This window comes from Babylonia areolata, chromosome 30 (genome assembly GCF_041734735.1).
Source record: "Babylonia areolata isolate BAREFJ2019XMU chromosome 30, ASM4173473v1, whole genome shotgun sequence".
Taxonomy (NCBI): Eukaryota; Metazoa; Mollusca; class Gastropoda; order Neogastropoda; family Buccinidae; genus Babylonia; species Babylonia areolata.
The window spans coordinates 8,563,699-8,573,373 of record NC_134905.1 but is presented as its reverse complement, the minus strand read 5'-3'; the positions used below and the strand labels follow the sequence as shown (position 1 = coordinate 8,573,373).

Here is a 9,675-nt window from a genome sequence, read left to right as displayed (position 1 = left end):
TTGTCTGAAAAGAAATCCCGAGACAATAAAATACGCACACACAGATGGGTCGACGGAGCTGTTGACGGTCCAGCCCGTCTTTACTGTCGCGAGTGTGTCGTCTGCTTGTCATCTGCACATCAAGTGGATCATGCCCCTTGGATAAGGGAGACAACTTGAGTTGGATCACCATCTGCGCATTTTCCGTCATTTTTCTATGTTCATTTTCTATGAATGAGTGTTCAGGGATTAGCACAAATACAGCATATTCGTTTGTGATTTGAAGAAAAAATGACAACAAAAACAGTGTATCGGCGGTTTAATCAGTGACTGAATAACTGACCGCTTCCTCTCTACCGTTCCCTGCAAGATGACTTTGAGGCCGTTTGATCCTGTGGTGTGACCATACCATTTCAGTTTCCGTTAAGAAGAAGAGGCTGACAAAGGGGGGGGGGGGGGGGGGGGGGGGGGGGGGGGGGGGGGGAAGGTCTGACAACATCGAAGAGTGGACAGGGCTGACATTTGCTGAAACACAATCACTCACTCATGATTGTCCAGAACTGATGGCCCGGAGAAGGCTATAATATAGTGCACGATGGATGGTGCCCCGAGGGTTCCACAGGGAGCTAAGATCCAAGGCCGGACAAGGACAAGGAAATAAGTGAGGACAAACATAACTACATAAAATGATCAGTTTTTGAAAGATCTTGATATCCAGCAACTGGACTAAGTCAAATGCAATGAACTTAAAAAATAGATAAAAAGTCATGGAATTTAGATAGGGCCAGACAGTTGACTAACACTGAAATGCCCGAAGACACTAGACAAGACAAGACCAAGACGTGTTTATTTCGAGAAACTTCTGTCGTGGGGGCACATGAAAATGTTATATATTTCACATAACTTCCACAAATATTCAGGTATTGTGCTCATTTTTAAAACAATGGACACACCGTCAATTTAACTGTCTGGTTAAGACATACATTTTTTTTTACGAAGAAAAGATGGGAAGAAAAACTGAAGTAAGACATACTAGAGATACAGCATTAAACAATGTATACATGCCAGAAATCAGTGGGCATTTATCCCATACACAAATATGACCACTGTATAACGAAAAACAAAACGGCAACACGCCCCACACCCCCACACCCCCCACACACGGCAGAAAACAACTGACAACAATAACCACCAAAATAAATAAGGTGCCGTTTTGACTGAGGTCATTGCCGGGATAACGATAAACGACACGCACACGTAGGGCCTACGTGCGTGCACTGGTACCGTCTGACTGGTATGCACATCACACACACACACACACACACACACACACACACACACACACACATGAAAACACTGATACGCTTCTTCAGGACACATAACCTCAGAACCTCAGGCTGTAAACAACGCCACAGTGGACGGAAACCCAACACTCACACAATCTGCCTGGGAGAAAGCGGGCTCCTGCTATCAGTGGTGTTTTTGTTGATATTCTCAGGTGTTGCTCCACCAGCCGAGCACTTGGCCAGCGTTTGCTCCCCTTTTTGATCTACTGATAAGGATATACCTGTAGGTCAGTTATAGGGCATATATCAAATCTTACACACACACACACACACACACACACACAGAGTCGTCGAAGTGGTTAAAGCGTTCAGTTGGCCAGACATTCAGAGGCGGCCCAGGTCTAGGGTTCGAATCCAGATCAGTCACAGCGCTTGGTGCGTGTAAAGGGCGGATATCTTTATTCCGAGATCAACATCATGTGCAGATGTGCCCTAAATGTGTATACGTACACAAAAGGTCAAACTACATGCACGTTAAAGATCAGTCCTGTAATCCATGTCAGCGTTTGGTGGATTATGGAAACTGACAAGAACACAATACCCAGAATGTACCCCCCGCAACCCGTCAGTCCCAACCCCCCTCCAGACAACCCCCCCCCACACACACACACACACCCCAGGCCCCCTGGACTGAATAAAAACAACCTCGGGGAGTCCAGTATGGCAGTGTGCATCAGTGGCGGATGGGGTAAATAAACAAAAACGATCATAAAATGTTGCACTGATGTCTTTGTTTTCAGTGACTGAGTGTGTGTGAACGTGTGTGACTGAAGCCTGATTGTCATGACACAGGAAACGAATCAGTTATGAGCGCTCACCATCATGTCACTGAGTCAGTGTCAGCTCTGCCCAGGCCATGGTGAGGCAGCCTGTTGTGAAGCGAATGGCTTCATGTTTGTAATGTACTTAGAGCTTGGACTCAGTCTGACTGAGGATAGGCACTATCATAAGTATCCATATCATCATTTTAGTAACTCGGCGTTGGAATTATCCCTGAAGGTCAACTAGTCCCCAAGGCTGTAGCACTAAGAGCCAGTGCTATATTCATGCAGTTGCCTAATAGTTTGTGAGTCATAGTCATTCACTTCGCAAAATGACCGTAAGACCGGCTGTTTGCCAAATAGTTTGTGAACAGTCAACATCGGAGGCAGAGCAGTCACCAACTTACGTTTCGCCGACGATATTGATGGCCTAGCAGGAAAAGAAGAGGAGCTAGCTAGCTTAGTGGACCACCTTGATAAAACCTCTAGAGCCTATGGCATGCAGATCAGTGCAGAGAAGACCAAACTGATGACCAACAACACCAATGGCATCAGCACTGACATAAGAGTGGATGGCCAGAAGCTAGAAACTGTCCACAGCTTTAAATACCTGGGAGCAATTGTGACAGATGAGGGATCCAAACCCGAAGTACTCTCCAGGATTGCACAGGCGACAGCAGCACTCACAAAACTGAGGTACATCTGGAACGACCGGAACATTGCACTCGGCTCAAAGATCAGACTGATGCGTACCCTGGTGACATCAATACTCTTGTATGCATGTGAATCGTGGACCTTAACAGCTGAAATAGAAAAGAGAATACAGTCCACTGAGATGAGATGCTTTCGAAGACTCCTGGGCATCTCCTACAAAGATCATATTACGAACGAAGAAGTTCGAAACAGAATCAGGCAAGTCATTGGGCCCTACGAAGACCTGTTGACCTTGGTCAAGAGACACATGCTCAAATGGTATGGCCATGTCACAAGATCATCAGGGCTTGCCAAGACATTCCTGCAGGGCACAGTGCAAGGGGGGAGAAGGAGAGGCAGACAGAGGAAGAGATGGGAGGACAACATCCCAGAATGGACGGGCTTGAGGTTGAGCGATACAGTCAGGAGGTCAGAAAACTGAGAGGATTGGAGGATGCTGGTTGCCAGATCACCTGTGGCGCCCCAGGTGAAGGTGAAGGTGAGTCATTCACTTCGCAAATAACCGGTTGTAAGACCAGCTGTACAAGGAAAAACGACACGCACACATACGCGCGAGCACTGGTACTGACTGGCACGCACACACATGACACTGGCACACACACACACACACACACACACACCAGAAACATTCGCTTCTTCGGGACACATAACCTAGAACCTGAAAACAACGCTCAGTGGAAACTCGACACTCACACAGGTCTGCCCGGGAGAAAGCAGGCTGCTGCCACGGTGTTTTTGTCAACTGATATTCTCATGTGTCGCTCCATGGCCGAGCGCTTGGCTGGCGTTTGCTTCCCTTTTTAATCTTAAGGCTATGTAAGGATATACACCTCTAGGTCAGTTATAGGGCCTGTATATCTTACACACACACACACACACACACACACACACACACACACACACACATGGCGCGCACACACACACACATACACACACACACACACACACACACACACACACGTCCGACAGTCCTGACGCCGTCCTCATACATGTGGGTGTAAATGACTTAAGAAATCTCGACGCAGAAGCAGCCAGCAATAAACTGACCTCAGCTGTTCAGCAAATAAGAAGAGAAATGAAAGCAAGCAGCAAGATCATTATCAGCAAGGCCACAACCACCCGTCAGAAAGAGCTAAGTCGCAGAATAGACTTGTTCAACGCCTTGCTGTATACAAAGCTTCATGAACTGGACAACATCTCTTTCGTGGGTCATGACAACCTGCGTGCAGATTATCACTTGAAAGACGAGGTACACCCAAACACAAGAGGTGCTGGTCTCCTGGCAGCCAACATCGGTCGACATCTTGACAACACGCTGTGGGAGAAGCCGACAGGAAAGACACGGCCACGACGTCAGTACAGACCTGTACACGACAACAGAAGAGGACATCCACGACAGCTCCAGGATCGTTACCAAAAGGCGTTCACACAAGAACAAACCAACATACGACTTCAGGACGCCCAACATAGAAACAGCAGAGACAAAACTTATATGCACAAGGACACATATGGCAGCAGAAACTACAACAGCTATACCGACATCCGTAAGAGAAATAACCGGAGCGACAACAGACACCGTCGAGCAGAGAGACACTTCAACCATACACCTGAACTCAGCACATTTCCTCACTTCGACAGACAGACAGAATATCAGTATCCACGGAACAGGCCAAGGAGAGGTTGGTCTGACAGATACAACCGACGCCACTACCCCTCATGCCATGAGGACAACGATAACTTCCACCACCTCACAGGAAGACGGTACTCAGCGTTCGAGGAGGGCGACGGTGAACATGGCTACCTCCCCGGCACAAGACGCTCCTCACGTGAGAACGACGATGAATACAGCTACCATCCATATTCACGACGTTCAGCCCGCTCCGGATGGTCTTATTATGACAGACTACACAATACGTACCATGATCAATAGAATGTATGCGGACATATAAGTAGATCCACCGAGCAATAGAGCATTTAACATAAACTGTAGACATAGGTAAAAGTCGTATCAACATTCTTTCATGGAATATCAAAGGTTTCATAGAAACAATAGATGGTATTCGCGTGAATAAACTGAAAGACTACCAATTCATCAACAAATTACAATCATATGATATTGTATTCTTGGAAGAAACTCACTTAAATTATGAAAGCACAAAGGAAATATTTATTCCAAATTTTGCTCCAGGAATCCATTATTATCGAGAAAAACATAAAAGGGCTTGTAAGTCTTCAGGAGGAATATCTGTCTTTGTTAGAGATGATCTAAGAGAGCACATACAATTTTTACCGCAAAGCAACTGCGATCTTGTATGGATCCATATACCAAACGCAGCTGAAAAGGAAAACGACACGTATATCGGCTGTTGCTATATACCACCAGTATCATCTTCTTTCGGTAAACTACATTCACCCCAGATATGGGATAGGTTGGAAAGCGACGTAGAACATTTTTCTACAAAAGGCAATATTATCTTATGTGGCGATTTCAATGCAAGGACAGGAATGGTTACTGATTATATTAACACAGACAGCGGTGATAATACCTACCTGTCGTCTTACCCTGGTTATACTGATAGAGTAAACGACAGATGCTCGATGGACCAAACTGTTCACAAACTTGGTCGCAAACTAATCGATATCTGCATAAGCAATGATCTGCTTATTCGAAACGGAAGGACCCTGGGTGATTTAGAAGGAAAATATACATGCCACATACAACAAGGTAGCAGCGTTGTAGACTATTTCATATGTTCAGAACGACTCACAAAAGACATATCTGAAATGAATGTAGAAGGTATCAGTCCGTTTTCCGATCATTGTCCGCTACGATTGTCAATGTACTTGTCAGTAAGGGAACAGAAAAGAAAAAAATCGCCTTACACTCACAGTAATAAGGAATGCAACAACCAAAATGGAAGTTATACTAAATTTTTCTGGAATGAAAATTCTGCCAGCGCTCTTGGTCATGCACTAAAGACAGGACAAATCAACAAATTGTTACAAGAAATCAAAAGTGATTTAAACATTTCATCCACAAATAAAAGGGTAAATACTATAGTTGAAAAGTTCACAGATGCGTTGACAGAAGCATCTAAGTTAGCTGTTCATCATAAAGAATTCCGTAAAAAACGTAACACAAAGCAGTCTAAGAAATGGTTTGATCAGGCTTGTTACATCCAAAGACGAGAACTGAAATCTTTAAGAAATGCACTAAACAGAAACCCACGGAACAGAACGATACGCGATAAGTATTTTTACATGTTAAAATCATACAACAAATGTGTAAAACAGAAGAAAAAATTGTATAAAAACAGGTTAGTTCAAAACCTGAACGAAGCTATCTTAAAAGATCCAAACAGTGTATGGAAGACTCTAAAATCTCTCAACGATGCAGAAACTCCCATAGGTAATAGTTACAAACCGATGAGTAACACAAAATGGATGAAACATCTGGAGGACATCATTGGGACACAAAGTAAAGTTGACCAAAGCACAAAAGCAAAAATAAATACAGAACTAAGAAACATAAACTCGAATATAACACCTTCGTATCTTGATTTTCCAATTTCCACAAAAGAGATAATCAACGCATCCAGAAACTTATACAACAAAAAAAACGCCTGGAAAAGACGGGATTACAAACGAAATCATAAAAGCTAGCCTACCGGAAACAACAGAAATACTAAAACTGTTATTTCAGTCTGTCCTTAACTCAGGCACGTTCCCAGATATGTGGAAAAAAGGAATTAGCATACCAATTTACAAATCGGGAGACCAATTAAACCCAACCAATTATCGAGGAATAACTCTAAACAACTCACTCAGTAATCTTTTTTGTCAAATATTAAACAATCGAATAACAAACTACCTCGAAGACAATAATTTACTATCAAAAGAGCAAGCAGGCTTTCGAAAATCACACAAGACCTCGGACCACATATTCATACTTAAAAAGATAATTGACGATACTTTAAGAAAAAGAATGAATCGCCTTTATTGCTGTTTTGTTGATTTTCAGAAAGCATTTGACAGGGTCTGGCATCACGCTCTAATGCTAAAAATGTATCAAATCGGTATAAATGGAAATTGCTTTAGAGTTATTCAAAGCATGTATGAAAATGCCACAGTTTGCACAAGAACTGATACGGGATTTTCTTCTGAAATACCCATATTGAAGGGGGTACTACAAGGGAACACACTCAGTCCCACTTTATTTAATATATTTATCAATGATCTCCCGAAATGTCTGGGCGTTACTGACTCACCATCCATAGACCTTGACAAAAGTGATAGTGTTTCATGTTTACTATATGCTGATGACCTAGTAATTTTGTCCACGACAAAGATAGGATTACAAAGGAAACTAGATAAACTCAATCTGTATTGTGAAAACTGGGATCTAAAAATTAACATAGATAAAACTAAAGTAATAGTTTTCACACACACCGATCCCAAAGTGCCTGTTATTTTCACAATAGGCAATGATATAATCCAGACAACTGATCAATACAAGTACTTGGGTATATTATTTCACAAAACTGGAACGTTCTCATTTGCCCAAGAGCATCTAGCCAAACAGGCATTAAAAGCAGCACACTCCCTCCGACGAATCGTTAAAAAGCAAGATATTCGTTTGGATATTGTACTGCAACTTTTTGATTCACTTGTTTTACCTATATTATCATATGGATCCGATATTTGGTTCCCATGGGCTGAAACAAAAACTACCAATTCATTCAATACAGGAATGACAGATTTCTTTAGAAATTGTATTTCTTCGAAACATTCACATGAACAAATGCATATAAAATTTTGCAAACTGCTTCTAGGGGTACATTCTAAAACAATGAATCTGCCAACTCTAGCCGAACTGGGCAGATTTCCAGTTGGAATTCATATTGCATGCAGAGTTCTTGACCACTGGACTCATATTCTGGATGCACATAATGATAGCCATATCAAAAAGGTCTATATGTCGATGATGAACCAACCAGACACAATTGAAAATCCATGGATACAATTTGTAAAGAATATTCTTCACAATGTAGGATTAGGTCATGTTTGGAATAATCAGTCGACATTTAGTAACAGCAGACTTAAATTTACATTACGCCAACAACTAAGAAATAGATATGTACAATTCTGGAAACAGAGAAAAACTGAATACAGTAGATTAGACTTCTACAACAAAATTAAAAGAAACGATTATCAAATTGAGAATTATCTAACTGATAAAATCGATCCTGCTCACAAACAAGCTCTTTGTCAACTCAGAATAAGCGCACATTATTTAAACATCGAACGAGGAAGATATGCAAACATTCCCAGAGAAGAGAGGTTATGTGCTATATGTGAAGTTGTTGAAGATGAATTGCATTTCTTAGATTCGTGTATCTTATTTCATAATTTGCGAAGCCATCTAATCACTACTATACAGCAGTATGATCATCAATCAAATGTGATCTCTAGAAAAATACAAAACAATATACTAAAACCAAGTGATTTATTCACCTGCGATGACTGTCAAAAAACACTTGCCAACTATGTATTTCAGTGCATGCGTATTAGATGACCGTTTATTTCTTTGTTCCCTTTGTTCTTTGTTGTGTCTATTAATCCTTCGGGATTTTATGACAATAAATGAAGTCAAGTCAAGTCAAGTCAAGTCAAGTCAAGTCACAGCTGTCGAAGTCAGTGGTTAAAGCGTTGGCTGGACGCGTTGGCGCCGAGTCTAGCTGGGGTTCAAGTCCCGGGCAGTCACAGCACCTGGTGCGTATAGAGCCGGGGTGGATATCTTTTTCAGAGATCAACATCATGTGCAGACCTGCCCTTCATGTGTATACGTACACAAAATATCAAACTATACGCACGTTAAAGATCCTCAGTGTACTGAATCAAGGTCAGCGTTTCAAGTAGCCGATGGACTGATCGTGGAAACTACAAGAACATACCCAGACTGCACCCCCAACCCACACCCGACCCCAACCCGCACCCGACCCCCCCTCAGGCTGCAGTGTCTGCATCCATGGCGGAGTAAACTTTAAAACGGTCATGAATGTTACAATGTCTGTTTATGGTCTGACACTGAATCAGCGTGTCAGTGTGCGCGCGATCCGTGACTGAACTTGAATCTGATAGCCATGACACAGGAAAAGAATGATGAGCACCCACCGTAGTGTCAGTCCGCTCCCCCCAGGTGAGGCAACTAGTTGTGTAATAGATAACTCCGTGTTTGCATTGCGCGGGATGGTTCCCAAAGGCCAACTTGCCCTCAAGGCTGCAGCACTCAGCGCTAGTGCTATCTAATCGCCTCGAGTTTGAGAGTCACAGTCCTTTACTAACACTAGAAAGTAGACGATTTCCCACTGCAGTGGACACAAACATTGATCAGACAGCTCACACTTCGCTGCTGGCCCAATTGTGAGCTTATGTCAGTCTGCTTTTTGCCGAGCGTTGGGCCTTTATACACACACACACACACATATCACTTATCAATGACGCCACTTGGAAACAAACAAACAAAACAAAACAAAACAAAAAAGCGGCATGATATGACGCGCGGCTAGCAGGCCACAAACAGTGGAAGCGGTATGTCCTGTGACAGACAGGTATTGGGTGGCGAACGGCTATGTATAAATAGAATGTCTTTAATACCAAGTGTACCGGGGTCACAAGGAATATTTGGGGGGATAGTACATAACAAGATAACGAACATAAATCGAAAATCATACACAAACACAGTAGAAATTAGGATACATACAAGTGCATATCAATATAAAAACTTGTGCATACTCACACACACACACACACTCTCTCTCTCTCTCTCTCACACACACACACGTTTGAACAGAAGCTGCATATTACATGTGGAT

At 42.7% G+C, this 9,675-nt stretch overlaps 1 protein-coding gene across 7 annotated transcripts in view; it reads right to left on the bottom strand.

The window, feature by feature from the left end:
• LOC143275592 (uncharacterized) overlaps positions 1–9,256 on the bottom strand; it is a 51,782-nt gene extending 42,526 nt beyond the window's left edge. For 3 of the 7 annotated variants that reach the window (XM_076579804.1, XM_076579807.1, XM_076579808.1), the window contains exon 1: positions 1–213. This exon is cut by the window's left edge and continues 434 nt beyond it. The gene's annotated coding sequence lies outside the window, so the exon portion shown is untranslated. Of the gene's footprint in view, positions 214–1,416; positions 1,532–8,974 lie in introns of those variants that run through there. The other 4 variants (XM_076579806.1, XM_076579809.1, XM_076579805.1 and 1 more) reach the window with 2 other exon arrangements.
• Positions 9,257–9,675: the final 419 nt, after the last annotated feature.